Raw genomic sequence first — 15,894 nt, forward strand, 5'->3', positions numbered from 1 at the left:
CATGGCCTCGCCCCTCCCTATCTCAGTAACCTCATGGCCTCGCCCCTCCCTATCTCAGTAACCTCATGGCCTCACCACTTTCCATCTCTGTAACCCCATGGCCTCGCCCCTCCCTATCTCAGTAACCTCATGGCCTCACCCCTCCCTATCTCTGTAACCTCATGGCCTCGCCCCTCCCTATCTCAGTAACCTCATGGCCTCGCCCCTCCCTATCTCTGTAACCTCATGGCCTCGCCCCTCACTATCTCAGTAACCTCATGGCCTCGCCCCTCCCTATCTCAGTAACCTCATGGCCTCGCCCCTCCCTATCTCAGTAACCTCATGGCCTCACCCCTCCCTATCTCTGTAACCTCATGGACTCGCCCCTCCCTATCTCAGTAACCTCATGGCCTCACCCCTCCCTATCTCAGTAACCTCATGGCCTCGCCCCTCCCTATCTCAGTAACCTCATGGCCTCGCCCCTCCCTATCTCTGTAACCTCATGGCCTCACCCCTCCCTATCTCAGTAACCTCATGGCCTCGCCCCTCCCTATCTCAGTAACCTCATGGCCTCGCCCCTCCCTATCTCAGTAACCTCACGTCCTCGCCCCTCCCTATCTCAGTAACCCCATGGCCTCGCTCCTCCCTATCTCAGTAACCTCATGGCCTCGCCACTCCCTATCTCTGTAACCTCATGGCCTCGCCCCTCCCTATCTCAGTAACCTCATGGCCTCGCCCCTCCCTATCTCTGTAACCTCATGGCCTCACCCCTCCCTATCTCAGTAACCTCATGGCCTCACACCTCCCTATCTCTGTAACCTCATGGCCTCGCCCCTCCCTATCTCAGTAACCTCATGGCCTCTCCCCTCCCTATCTCAGTAATCTCATGGCCTCGCCCCTCCCTATCTCAGTAAACTCATGGCCTCGCCCCTCCCTATCTCTGTAACCTCATGGCCTCACCCCTCCCTATCTCAGTAACCTCATGGCCTCGCCCCTCCCAATCTCAGTAAGCTCATGGCCTCGCCCTTCCCTATCTCAGGAACCTCATGCCTCGCCCCTCCCTATCTCAGTAACTTCATGGCCTCGCTCCTCCCTATCTCTGTAACCTCATGACCTCGCCCCTCCCTATCTCTGTAACCCCATGGCCTCGCCCCTCCCTATCTCAGTAACCTCATGGCCTCACCCCTCCCTATCTCTGTAACCTCATGGCCTCGCCCCTCCCTATCTCAGTAACCTCAAGGCCTCGCCCCTCCCTATCTCTGTAACCTCATGGCCTCGCCCCTCACTATCTCAGTAACCTCATGGCCTAGCCCCTCCCTATCTGAGTAACCTGATGGCATCGCCCCTCCCTATCTCAGTTACCTCATGGCCTCAGCAATTCCCATCTCTGTAACCCCATGGCCTCGCCCCTCCCTGTCTCAGTAACCTCATGGCCTCACCCCAACCTATCTCTGTAACCTCATGGCCTCGCCCCTCCCTATCTCAGTAACGTCATGGCCTCACCACTCCCTATCTCTGTAACCCCATGGCCTCGCCCCTCCCTATCTCAGTAACCTCATGGCCTCGCCCCTCCCTATCTCAGTAACCTCATGGCCTCAACCCTCCCTATATCTGTAACCTCATGGCCTCGGCCCTCCCTATCTCTGTAACCTCATGGCCTCGCCCCTCCCTATCTCAGTAACCTCATGGCCTCACCCCTCCCAATCTCTGTAACCTCATGTCCTCGCCCCTCCCTATCTCAGTAACCTCATGGCCTCACCCCTCCCTGTCTCAGTAACCTCATGCCCTCGCCCCTCCCTATCTCAGTAACCTCATGGCCTCGCCCCTCCCTATCTCTGTAACCTCATTGGTTCGCCCGTCCCTATCTCAGTAACCTCATGGCCTCACCCCTCCCTATCTCTGTAACCTCATGGCCTCACCCCTCCCTATCTCTGTAACCTCATGGTCTCACCCTCCCTATCTCAGTAACCTCATGGCCTCGCTCCTCCCTATCTCAGTAACCTCATGGTCTCACACCTCCCTATCTCAATAACCTCATGGCCTCACCCCTCCCTATCTCAGTAACCTCATGGCCTCGCCCCTCCCTATCTCAGTAATCTCATGGGCTCTCCCCTCCCTATCTCAGTAACCTCATGGCCTCACCCCTCCCTATCTCTGTAACCTCATGGCCTCCCCCCTCCCTATCTCAGTAACCTCATGGCCTCGCCCCTCCCTATCTCTGTAACCTCATGGCCTCGCCCCTCACTATCTCAGTAACCTCATGGCCTCGCCCCTCGCTATCTCAGTAAACTCATGGCCTCACCCCTCCCTACCTCAGCAACCTCATGGCCTCGCCCCTCCCTATCTCACTAACCTCATGGCCTCGCCCTCCCTATCTCAGTAACCTCATGGCCTCGCCCCTCCCTATCTCAGTAACCTCATGGCCTCACCCCTCCCTATCTCAGTACCCTCATGGCCTCGCCCCTCCCTATCTCAGTAACCTCATGGCCTCGCCCCTCCCTATCTCAGTAACCTCATGGCCTCGCTCCTCCCAATCTCAGTAACCTCATGGCCTCGCCCCTCCCTATCTCAGTAACCTCATTGCCTCGCCCCTCCCTATCTCAGTAACCTCATGGCCTCACCACTCCCTATCTCAGTAACCTCATGGCCTTGCCCATCCGTATCTCAGTATCCTCATGGCCTCGGCCCTCCCTATCTCTGATACCTCATGGACTCGCCCCTCCCTATCTCAATAACCTCATGGCCTCACCCCTCCCTATCTCTGTAACCTCATGGCCTCGCCCCTCCTTATCTCTGTAACCTCATGGCCTCGGCCCTCCCTATCTCAGTAACCTCATGGCCTCGCCCCTCCCTATCTCAGTTACCTCATGGCCTGGCCCCTCCCTATCTCAGTAACCTCATGGCCTCGGCCCTCCCTACCTCAGTAACCTCATGGCCTCGGCCCTCCCTATCTCTGTAACCTCATGGCCTCGCCCCTCCCTATCTCAGTAAACTCATGGCCTCGCCCCTCCCTATCTCAGTAACCTCATGGTCTCGCCCCTCCCTATCTCAATAACCTCATGGCCTCGCCCCTCCCTATCTCAGTAACCTCATGACCTCACCCCTCCCTATCTCTGTAACCTCATGGCCTCACCCCTCCCTATCTCAGTAACCTCATGGCCTCGCCCCTCCCTATCTCAGTAACCTCATGGCCTCGCCCCTCCCTTTCTCAGTAACCTCATGGCCTCGCCCCTCCCTATCTCTGTAACCTCATGGCCTCGCACCTCCCTATCTCAGTAACCTCATGGCCTCACCCCTCCCTATCTCAGTAACCTCATGGCCTCGCACCTCCCTATCTCTGTAACCTCATGGCCTCGCCCCTCCCTATCTCTGTAACGTCATGGCCTCGCCCCTCACTATCTCAGTAACCACATGGCCTCGCCCCTCCCTATCTCAGTAACCTCATGGCCTCGCCCCTCCCTATCTCAGTAACCTCATGGCCTCACCGCTCCCTATCTCAGTAACCTCATGGCCTCGCCCCTCCCTATCTCAGTAACCTCATGGCCTCGCCCCTCCCTATCTCAGTAACCTCATGGCCTCACCCCTCCCTATCTCAGTAACCTCATGGCCTCGCCCCTCCCTATCTCAGTAACCTCATGGCCTCGCCCCTCCCTATCTCTGTAACCTCATGGCCTCGCCCCTCACTTTCTCAGTAACCTCATGGCCTCGCCCCTCCCTATCTCAGTAACCACATGGCCTCGCCCCTCCCTACCTCAGTAACCTCATGGCCTCACCACTTTCCATCTCTGTAACCCCATGGCCTCGCCCCTCCCTATCTCAGTAACCTCATGGCCTCACCCATCCCTATCTCTGTAATATCATGGCCTCGCCCCTCCCTATCTCAGTAACCTCATGGCCTCACCCCTCCCTTTCTCAGTAACCTCATGGCCTCGCCCCTCCCTATCTCAGTAACCTCATGGCCTCGCCCCTCCCTATCTCAGTAACCTCATGGCCTCGCCCCTCCCTATCTCAGAAACCTCATGGCCTCGCCCCTCCCAATCTCAGTAACCTCATGGCCTCACCCCTCCCTATGTCAGTAACCTCATGGCGTCGCCCCTCCCTATCTCAGTAACCTCATGGCCTCGCCCTTCCCTATCTCAGTAACCTCATGGCCTCGCCCCTCCCTATCTCAGTAACCTCATGGCCTCGCCCCTCCCAATCTCAGTAACCTCATGGCCTCGCCCCTCCCTATCTCAGTAACATCATGGCCTCGCCCCTCCGTATCTCAGTAACCTCATGGCCTCGCCCTTCCCTATCTCAGTAACCTCATGGCCTCGCCCCTCCCTATCTCAGTAACATCATGGCCTCGCCCCACCCTATCTCAGTAACTTCATGGCCTCGCCCTTCCCTATCTCTGTAACCTCAAGGCCTCGCCCCTCCCTATCTCAGTAACCTCATGGCCTCGCCCCTCCCTATCTCAGTAACCTCATGGCCTCGCCCCTCCCTATCTCAGTAACCTCATGGCCTCGCGCCTCCCTATCTCAGTAACCTCATGGCCTCGCCCCTCCCTATCTCAGTAACCTCATGGCTTCGCCCCTCCCAATCTCAGTAACCTCATGGCCTCGCCCCTCCCTATCTCAGTAACCTCAGGGCCTCGCCCCTCCCTATCTCTGAAACCTCATGGCCTCGCCCCTCCCTGTCTCTGTAACCTCATGGCCTCGCCCCTCCCTATCTCAGTAACCTCATGGCCTCGGCCCTCCCTATCTCAGTAACCTCATGGCCTCACCCCTCCCTATCTCAGTAACCTCATGGCCTCGCCCCTCCCAATCTCAGTAACCTCATGGCCTCGCCCCTCCCTATCTCAGGAACCTCATGGCCTCGCCCCTCCCAATCTCAGTAACCTCATGGCCTCGCCCCTCCCTATCTCTGTAACCTCATAGCCTCGCCACTCCCTATCTCAGTAACCTCATGGCCTCGCCCCTCCCTATCTCAGTAACCTCATGGCCTCGCCCCCCCCTATCTCAGTAACCTCATGGCCTCGCACCTCCCTATCTCTGTAACCTCATGGCCTCACCCCTCCCTATCTCTGTAACATCATGGCCTCGCCCTTCCCTATCTCAGTAACCTCATGGCCTCGCCCCTCCCTATCTCAGTAACCTCATGGCCTCGCCCCTCCCTATCTCAGTAACCTCATGGCCTCGCCCCTCCCAATCTCAGTAACCTCATGGCCTCGCCCCTCCCTATCTCTGTCACCTCATGGCCTCGCCCCTCCCTATCTCAGTAACCTCATGGCCTCGCCTCTCCCTAACTCTGTAACCCCATGGCCTCGCCCATCCCTATCTCAGTAACCTCATGCCTCGCCCCTCCCTATCTCAGTAACCTCATGGCCTCGCCCCTCCTAATCTCAGTAACCCCATGGCCTCGCCCCTCCCTATCTCAGTAACCTCATGGCCTCGCCCCTCCCAATCTCAGTAACCTCATGGCCTCGCCCCTCCCTATCTCAGTAACCTCATGGCCTCGCCCTTCCCTATCTCTGTAACCTCATGGCCTCGCCCCTCCCTATCTCTGTAACCTCATGGCCTCGCCCCTCCCTATCTCAGTAACCTCATGGCCTCGCCCCTCCCTATCTCAGTAACCTCATGACTCGCCCCTCCCTATCTCAGTAACTTCATGGCCTCGCTCCTCCCTATCTCTGTAACCTCATGACCTCGCCCCTCCCTATCTCTGTAACCCCATGGCCTCGCCCCTCCCTATCTCAGTAACCTCATGGCCTCGCCCCTCCCTCTCTCTGTAACCTCATGGCCTCGCCCCTCCCTATCTCAGTAACCTCATGGCCTCGCCCCTCCCTATCTCTGTAACCTCATGGCCTCGCCCCTCACTATCTCAGTAACCTCATGGCCTCGCCCCTCCCTATCTCAGTAACCTCATGGCCTCGCCCCTCCCTATCTCAGTTACCTCATTGCCTCACCACTTCCCATCTCTGTAACCCCATGGCCTCGCCACTCCCTATCTCAGTAACCACATGGCCTCACCCCAACCTATCTCTGTAACCTCATGGCCTCGCCCCTCGTTATCTCAGTAATGTCATGGCCTCACCACTCCTTATCTCTGTAACCCCATGGCCTCGCCCCTCCCTATCTCAGTAACCTCATGGCCTCGCCCCTCCCTATCTCTGTAACCTCATGGCCTCGGCCCTCCCTATCTCTGTAACCTCATGGCCTCGCCCCTCCCTATCTCAGTAACCTCATGGCCTCACCCCTCCCTATCTCTGTAACCTCATGGCCTCGCCCTTCCCTATCTCAATAACCTCATGGCCTCACCCCTCCCTGTCTCAGTAACCTCATGGCCTCACCCCTCCCTATCTCTGTAACCTCATGGCCTCACCCCTCCCTATCTCTGTAACCTCATGGCCTCACCCCTCCCTATCTCAGTAACCCCAAGGCCTCGCCCCTCCCTATCTTAGTAATCTCATGGCCTCACCCCTCCCTATCTCAGTAACCTCATGGCCTCGCCCCTCCCTATCTCAGTAACCTCATGGCCTCGCCCCTCCCTATCTCAGTAACCTCATGGTCTCACCCCTCCCTATCACAATAACCTCATGGCCTCGCCCCTCCCTATCTCAGTAACCTCATGGCCTCGCCCCTCCCTATCTCTGTAACCTCATGCCCTCGCCCCTCGCTATCTCAGTAACCTCATGGCCTCGTCCCTCCCTATCTCTGTAACCTCATGGCCTCGCCCCTCCCTATCACAGTAACCTCATGGCCTCGCCCCTCGCTATCTCAGTAACCTCATGGCCTCACCCCTCCCTATCTCAGTAACCTCATGGCCTCGCCCCTCCCTATCTCAGTAACCTCATGGCCTCGCCCTCCCTATCTCAGTAACCTCATGGCCTCGCCCCTCCCTATCTCAGTAACCTCATGGCCTCTCCCCTCCCTATCTAAGCAACCTAATGGCCTCGCCCCTCCCTATCTCAGTAACCTCATGGCCTCGCCCCTCCCTATCTCAGTAACCTCATGGCCTCGCTCCTCCCAATCTCAGTAACCTCATGGCCTCGCCCCTCCCTATCTCAGTAACCTCATGGCCTCGCCCCTCCCTATCTCAGTAACCTCATGGCCTCACCACTCCCTATCTCAGTAACCTCATGGCCTCGCCCATCCGTATCTCAGTAACCTCATGGCCTCGGCCCTCCCTATCTCTGAAACCTCATGGACTCGCCCCTCCCTATCTCAGTAACCTCATGGCCTCACCCCTCCCTATCTCTGTAACCTCATGGTCTCGCCCCTCCTTATCTCTGTAACCTCATGGCCTCGGCACTCCCTATCTCAGTAACCTCAATGCCTCGCCCCTCCCTATCTCAGTTACCTCATGGCCTCGCCCCTCCCAATCTCAGTAACCTCATGGCCTCGCCCCTCCCTATCTCAGTAACCTCATGGCCTCGGCCCTCCCTATCTCTGTAACCTCATGGCCTCGCCCCTCCCTATCTCAGTAACCTCATGGCCTCGCCCCTCACTATCTCAGTAACCTCATGGTCTCACCCCTCCCTATCTCAATAACCTCATGGCCTCGGCCCTCCCTATCTCAGTAACCTCATGACCTCACCCCTCCCTATCTCTGTAACCTCTTGGCCTCACCCCTCCCTATCTCAGTAACCTCATGGCCTCGCCCCTCCCTATCTCAGTAACCTCATGGCCTCGCCCCTCCCTATCTCAGTAACCTCATGGCCTCGCCCCTCCCTATCTCTGTAACCTCATGGCCTCGCACCTCCCGATCTCAGTAACCCCATGGCCTCGCCCCTCCCTATCTCAGTAACCTCATGGCCTCGCCCCTCCCTATCTCTGTAACTTCATGGCCTCGCCCCTCCCTATCTCTGTAACCTCATGGCCTTGCCACTCACTATCTCAGTAACCACATGGCCTCGCCCCTCCCTATCTCAGTAACCTCATGGTGTCGCCCCTCCATATCTCAGTAACCTCATGGCCTCGCCAATCCCCATCTCTGTAACCCCATGGCCTCGCCCCTCCCTATCTCAGTAACCTCATGGCCTCACCCCTCCCTATCTCTGTAACCTCATGGCCTCGCCCCTCCCTATCTCAGTAACCTCATGGCCTCACCACTCTCTATCTCAGTAACCTCATGGCCTCGCCCCTCCCTATCTCAGTAACCTCATGGCCTCGCCCCTCCCTATCTCTGTAACCTCATGGCCTCGCCGCTCCCTATCTCTGTAACCTCATGGCCTCGCCCCTCCCTATCTCAGTAACCTCATGGCCTCACCCCTCCCTGTCTCTGTAAACTCATGGCCTCGCCCCTCCCTATCTCAGTAACCTCATGGCCTCACCCCTCACTATCTCAGTAACCTCATGGCCTCGACCCTCCCTATTTCAATAACCTCATGGCCTCACCCCTCCCTATCTCAGTAACCTCATGGCCTCGCACCTCCCTATCTCAGTAACCTCATGGCCTCGCCCCTCCCTATCTCAGTAACCTCATGGTCTCACCCCTCCCTACCTCAATAACCTCATGGCCTCGCCCCTCCCTATCTCAGTAACCTCACGGCCTCGCCCCTCCCTGTCTCTGTAACCTCATGGCACCGCCCCTCCCTATCTCAGTAACATCATGGCCTCGCCCCTCCCTATCTCAGTAACTTCATGGCCTCACTCCTCCCTATCTCTGTAACCTCATGGCCTCGCCCCTCCGTATCTCAGTAACCTCATGGCCTCGCCCCTCCCTATCTCTGTAACCTCATGGCCTCACCCCTCCCTGTCTCAGTAACCTCCTGGACTCGCCCCTCCCTATCTCTGTAACCTCATGGCCTCGCCCCTCCCTATCTCTGTAACCTCATGGCCTCGCCCCTCTCTATCTCAGTAACCTCATGGCCTCGCCCCTCCCTATCTCAGTAACCGCATGGCCTCGCCCCTCCCTATCTCAGTAACCTCATGGCCTCACCTCTTTCCATCTCTGTAACCCCATGGCCTCGCCCCTCCCTATCTCAGTAACCTCATGGCCTCACCCCTCCCTATCTCTTTAACCTCATGGCCTCGCCCCTCCCTATCGCAGTAACCTCATGGCCTCACCCCTCCCTATCTCAGTAACCTCATGGCCTCGCCCCTCCCTATCTCAGTAAGCTCATGGCCTCGCCCCTCCCTATCTCAGTAACCTCATGGCCTCGACCCTCCCTATCTCAGTAACCTCATGGCCTCGCCCCTCCCTATCTCAGTAACCTCATGGCCTCGCCCCTCCCTATCTCTGTAACCTCATGGCCTCGCCCCTCACTATCTCAGTAACATCATGGCCTCGCCCCTCCCTATCTCAGTAACCTCATGACCTCGCCCCTCCCTATCTCAGTAACCTCATGGCCTCACCATTTTCCATGTCTGTAACCCCATGGCCTCGCCCCTCCCTATCTCAGTAACTTCATGGCCTCACCCCTCCCTATCTCTGTAACCTCATGGCCTCACCCCTCCCTTTCTCAGTAACCTCATGGCCTCGCCCCTCCCTATCTCTGTAACCTCATGGCATCGCCCCTCACTATCTCAGTAACCTCATGGCCTCGCCCCTCCCTATCTCAGGAACCTCATGGCCTCGCCCCTCCCTATCTCAGTAACATCATGGCCTCGCCCCTCCCTATCTCTCTAACCTCATGGCCTCACCCCTCCCTATCTCAGTAACATCATGGCCTCGCCCCTCCCTATCTCAGTAACCTCATGGTCTCACCCCTCCCTATCTCAATAACCTCATGGCCTCGCCCCTCCCTATCTCAGTAACCTCATGACCTCACCCCTCCCTATCACTGTAACCTCATGGCCTCACCCCTCCCTATCTCAGTAATCTCATGGCCTCGCCCCTCCCTATCTCAGTAACCTCATGGCCTCGCCCCTCCCTATCTCAGTAACCTCATGGCCTCGCCCCTCCCTATCTCTGTAACTTCATGGCCTCGCCCCTCCCTATCTCAGTAACCTCATGGCCTCGCCCCTCCCTATCTCTGTAACCTCATGGCCTCGCCTCTCCCTATCTCTGTACCCTCATGGCCTCTCCCCTCACTATCTCAGTAACCACATGGCCTCGCCCCTCCCTATCTCAGTAACCTCATGGCCTCGCCCCTCCCTATCTCAGTAACCTCATGGCCTCGCCACTCCCCATCTCTGTAACCCCATGGCCTCGCCCCTCCCATTCTCAGTAACCTCATGGCCTCACCCCTCCCTATCTCTTTAACCTCATGGCCTCGCCCCTCCCTATCTCAGTAACCTCATGGCCAAAACACTCTCTATCTCAGTAACCTCATGGCCTCGCCCCTCCCTATCTCAGTAACCTCATGGCCTCGCCACTCCCTATCTCTGTAACCTCATGGCCTCGCCGCTCCCTATCTCTGTAACCTCATGGCCTCACCCCTCCCTATCTCAGTAACCTCATGGCCTCACCCCTCCCTATCTCAGTAACCTCATGGCCTCGACCCTCCCTATTTCATTAAACTCATGGCCTCACCCCTCCCTATCTCAGTAACCTCATGGCCTCGCCCCTCCCTATCTCAGTAACCTCATGGCCTCGCCCCTCCCTATCTCAGTAACCTCATGGACTCACCCCTCCCTATCTCAATAACCTCATGGCCTCGCCCCTCCCTATCTCAGTAACCTCACGGCCTCGCCCCTCCCTATCTCTGTAACCTCATGACCTCGCCCCTCCCGATCTCAGTAACCTCATGGCCTCGCCCCTCCCTATCTCAGTAACTTCATGGCCTCACTCCTCCCTATCTCTGTAACCTCATGGCGTCGCCCCTCCGTATCTCAGTAACCTCATGGCCTCACCCCTCCCTATCTCAGTAACCTCATGGCCTCACCCCTCCCTATCTCTGTAACCTCATGGCCTCGCCCCTCCCTATCTCAGTAACCTCAAGGCCTCGCCCCTCCCTATCTCTGTAACCTCATGGCCTCGCCCCTCACTATCTCAGTAACCTCATGGCCTAGCCCCTCCCTATCTGAGTAACCTGATGGCCTCGCCCCTCCCTATCTCAGTTACCTCATGGCCTCACCACTTCCCATCTCAGTAACCCCATGGCCTCGCCCCTCCCTATCTCAGTAACCTCATGGCCTCACCCCAACCTATCTCTGTAAACTCATGGCCTCGCCCCTCCCTATCTCAGTAACGTCATGGCCTCACCACTCCCTATCTCTGTAACCCCATGGCCTCGCCCCTCCCTATCTCAGTAACCTCATGGCCTCGCCCCTCCCTATCTCAGTAACCTCATGGCCTCACCCCTCCCTATCTCTGTAACCTCATGGCCTCGGCCCTCCCTATCTCTGTAACCTCATGGTCTCGCCCCTCCCTATCTCAGTAACCTCATGGCCTCACCCCTCCCTATCTCTGTAACCTCATGGCCTCGCCCCTCCCTATCTCAGTTACCTCATGGCCTCACCCCTCCCTGTCTCAGTAACCTCATGCCCTCGCCCCTCCCAACTCAGTAACCTCATGGCCTCGCCCCTCCCTATCTCTGTAACCTCATTGGCTCGCCCGTCCCTATCTCAGTAACCTCATGGCCTCACCCCTCCCTATCTCTGTAACCTCATGGCCTCACCCCTCCCTATCTCTGTAACCTCATGGCCTCACCCCTCCCTATCTCAGTAACCTCATGGCCTCGCCCCTGCCTATCTCAGTAACCTCATGGTCTCACACCTCCCTATCTCAATAACCTCATGGCCTCACCCCTCCCTATCTCAGTAACATCATGGCCTCGCCCCTCCCTATCTCAGTAATCTCATGGGCTCACCCCTCCCTATCTCAGTAACCTCATGGCCTCACCCCTCCCTATCTCTGTAACCTCATGGCCTCCCCCCTCCCTATCTCAGTAACCTCATGGCCTCGCCCCTCCCTATCTCTGTAACCTCATGGCCTCGCCCCTCACTATCTCAGTGACCTCATGTTCTCGCCCCTCGCTATCTCAGTAAACTCATGGCCTCACCCCTCCCTATCTCAGTAACCTCATGGCCTCGCCCCTCCCTATCTCAGTAACCTCATGGCCTCGCCCTCCCTATCTCAGTAACCTCATGGCCTCGCCCCTCCCTATCTCAGTAACCTCATGGCCTCACCCCTCCCTATCTCAGTACCCTCATGGCCTCGCCCCTCCCTATCTCAGTAACCTCATGGCCTCGCCCCTCCCTATCTCAGTAACCTCATGGCCTCGCTCCTCCCAATCTCAGTAACCTCATGGCCTCGCCCCTCCCTATCTCAGTAACCTCATGGCCTCACCCCTCCCTATCTCAGTAACCCCATGGCCTCACCACTCCCTATCTCAGTAACCTCATGGCCTCGCCCATCCGTATCTCAGTATCCTCATGGCCTCGGCCCTCCCTATCTCTGATACCTCATGGACTCGCCCCTCCCTATTTCAATAACCTCATGGCCTCACCCCTCCCTATCTCTGTAACCTCATGGCCTCGCCCCTCCTTATCTCTGTAACCTCATGGCCTCGGCCCTCCCTATCTCAGTAACCTCATGGCCTCGCCCCTCCCTATCTCAGTTACCTCATGGCCTCGCCCCTCCCAATCTCAGTAACCTCATGGCCTCGCCCCTCCCTATCTCAGTAACCTCATGGCCTCGCCCCTCCCTATCCCAGTAAACTCATGGCCTCGCCCCTCCCTATCTCTGTAACCTCATGGCCTCGCCCCTCACTTTCTCAGTAACCTCATGGCCTCGCCCGTCCCTATCTCAGTAACCTCATGGCCTCGCCCCTCCCTATCTCAGTAACCTCACGGCCTCGCCCCTCCCTATCTCTGTAACCTCATGGCCTCGCCCCTCCCGATCTCAGTAACCTCATGGCCTCGCCCCTCCCTATCTCAATAACCTCATGGCCTCACTCCTCCCTATCTCTGTAACCTCATGGCGTCGCCCCTCCGTATCTCAGTAACCTCATGGCCTCGCCCCTCCCTATCTCTGTAACCTCATGGCCTCACCCCTCCCTATCTCAGTACCCTCATGGCCTCGCCCCTCCCTATCTCTGTAACCTCATGGCCTCGCCCCTCCCTATCTCTGCAACCTCATGGCCTCGACCCTCTCTATCTCAGTAACCTCATGGCCTCACCCCTCCCTATCTCAGTAACCTCATGGCCTCGCCCCTCCCTATCTCAGGAACCTCATGGCCTCACCACTTTCCATCTCTGTAACCCCATGGCCTCGCCCCTCCCTATCTCACTAACCTCATGGCCTCACCCCTCCCTATCTCTGTAACCTCATGGCCTCGCCCCTCCCTATCTCAGTAACCTCATGGCCTCACCCCTCCCTATCTCAGTAACCTCATGGCCTCGCCCCTCCCTATCTCAGTAACCTCATGGCCTCGCCCCTCCCTATCTCAGTAACCTCATGGCCTCGCCCCTCCCTATCTCAGTAACCTCATGGCCTCGCCCCTTCCTATCCCAGTAACCTCATGGCCTCGCCCCTCCCTATCTCTGTAACCTCATGGCCTCGCCCCTCACTTTCTCAGTAACCTCATGGCCTCGCCCCTCCCTATCTCAGTAACCTCATGGCCTCGCCCCTCCCTATCTCAGTAACCTCATGGCCTCACCACTTTCCATCTCTGTAACCCCATGGCCTCGCCCCTCCCTTTCTCAGTAACCTCATGGCCTCACCCCTCCCTATCTTTGTAACCTCATGGCCTCGCCCCTCCCTATCTCAGTAACCTCATGGCCTCGCCCCTCCCTATCTCTGTAACCTCATGGCCTCGCCCCTCACTATCTCAGTAACCTCATGGCCTCGCCCCTCCCTATCTCAGTAACCTCATGGCCTCGCCCCTCCCTATCTCAGTAACCTCATGGCCTCACCACTTTCCATCTCTGTAACACCATGGCCTCGCCCCTCCCTATCTCAGTAACCTCATGGCCTCACCCCTCCCTATCTCTGTAACTTCATGGACTCGCCCCTCCCTATCTCAGTAACCTCATGGCCTCACCCCTCCCTATCTCAGTAACCTCATGGCCTCGCTCCTCCCTATCTCAGTAACCTCATGGCCTCGCCCCTCCCTATCTCAGTTTCCTCATGGCCTCGCCCCTCCCTATCTCAGTAACCTCATGGCCTCGCCACTCCCTATCTCAGTAACCTCATGGCCTCGCCCCTCCCTATCTCAGTAAACTCACGGCATCGCCCCTCTCTATCTCAGTAACCCCATGGCCTCGCTCCTCCCTATCTCAGTAACCTCATGGCCTCGCCACTCCCTATCTCTGTAACCTCATGGCCTCGCCCCTCCCTATCTCAGTAACCTCATGGCCTCGCCCCTCCCTATCTCTGTAACCTCATGGCCTCACCCCTCCGTATCTCAGTAACCTCATGGCCTCACCCCTCCCTATCTCTGTAACCTCATGGCCTCGCCCCTCCCTATCTCAGTAACCTCATGGCCTCACCCCTCCCTATCTCAGTAATCTCATGGCCTCGCCCCTCCCTATCTCAGTAAACTCATGGCCTCGCCCCTACCTATCTCTGTAACCTCATGGCCTCACCCCTCCCTATCTCAGTTAGCTCATGGCCTCGCCCCTCCCAATCTCAGTAACCTCATGGCCTCGCCCCTCCCTATCTCAGTAACCTCATGGCCTCGCCCTTCCCTATCTCAGTAATCTCATGGCCTCGCCCCTCCCTATCTCTGTAACATCATGGCCTCGCCCTTCCCTATCTCAGTAACCTCATGGCCTCGCCCCTCCCTATCTCAGTAACCTCATGCCTCGCCCCTCCCTATCTCAGTAACTTCATGGCCTCGCTCCTCCCTATCCCTGTAACCTCATGACCTCGCCCCTCCCTATCTCTGTAACCCTATGGCCTCGCCCCTCCCTATCTGAGTAACCTCATGGCCTCACCCCTCCCTATCTCTGTAACCTCATGGCCTCACCCCTCCCTATCTCAGTAACCTCAAGGCCTCGCCCCTCCCTATCTCTGTAACCTCATGGCCTCGCCCCTCACTATCTCAGTAACCTCATGGCCTAGCCCCTTCTTATCTGAGTAACCTGATGGCCTCGCCCCTCCCTTTCTCAGTTACCTCATGGCCTCACCACTTCCCATCTCTGTAACCTCATGGCCTCGCCCCTCCCTATCTCAGTAACGTCATGGCCTCACCCCAACCTATCTCTGTAACCTCATGGCCTCGCCCCTCCCTATCTCAGTAATGTCATGGCCTCACCACTCCCTATCTCTGTAACCCCATGGCCTCGCCCCTCCCTATCTCAGTAACCTCACGGCCTCGCCCCTCCCTATCTCAGTAACCTCATGGCCTCACCCCTCCCTATCTCTGTAACCTCATGGCCTCGGCCCTCCCTATCTCTGTAACCTCATGGCCTCGGCCCTCCCTATCTCAGTAACCTCATGGCCTCACCCCTCCCTATCTCTGTAATGTCATGGCCTCGCCCCTCCCTATCTCAGTAACCTCATGGCCTCACCCCTCCCTGTCTCAGTAACCTCATGCCCTCGCCCCTCCCAACTCAGTTACCTCATGGCCTCGCCCCTCCCTATCTCTGTAACCTCATTGGCTCGCCCGTCCCTATCTCAGCAACCTCATGGCCTCACCCCTCCCTATCTCTGTTACCTCATGGCCTCACCCCTCCCTATCTCTGTAACCTCATGGCCTCACCCCTCCCTATCTCAGTAACCTCATGGCGTCGCCCCTGCCTATCTCAGTAACCTCATGGTCTCACCCCTCCCTATCTCAATAACCTCATGGCCTCACCCCTCCCTATCTCAGTAACATCATGGCCTCGCCCCTCCCTATCTCAGTAATCTCATGGGCTCACCCCTCCCTATCTCAGTAACCTCATGGCCTCACCCCTCCCTATCTCTGTAACCTCATGGCCTCCCCCCTCCCTATCTCAGTAACCTCATGGCCTCGCCCCTCCCTATCTCTGTAACCTCATGGCCTCGCCACTCACTATCTCAGTAACCTCATGGCCTCGCCCCTCGCTATCTCAGTAAACT

The sequence above is a fragment of the Somniosus microcephalus genome, chromosome 1 (assembly GCF_052327205.1).
Source record: "Somniosus microcephalus isolate GS21.2 chromosome 1, FLI_Smic_1.0, whole genome shotgun sequence".
Lineage (NCBI taxonomy): Eukaryota > Metazoa > Chordata > Chondrichthyes > Squaliformes > Somniosidae > Somniosus > Somniosus microcephalus.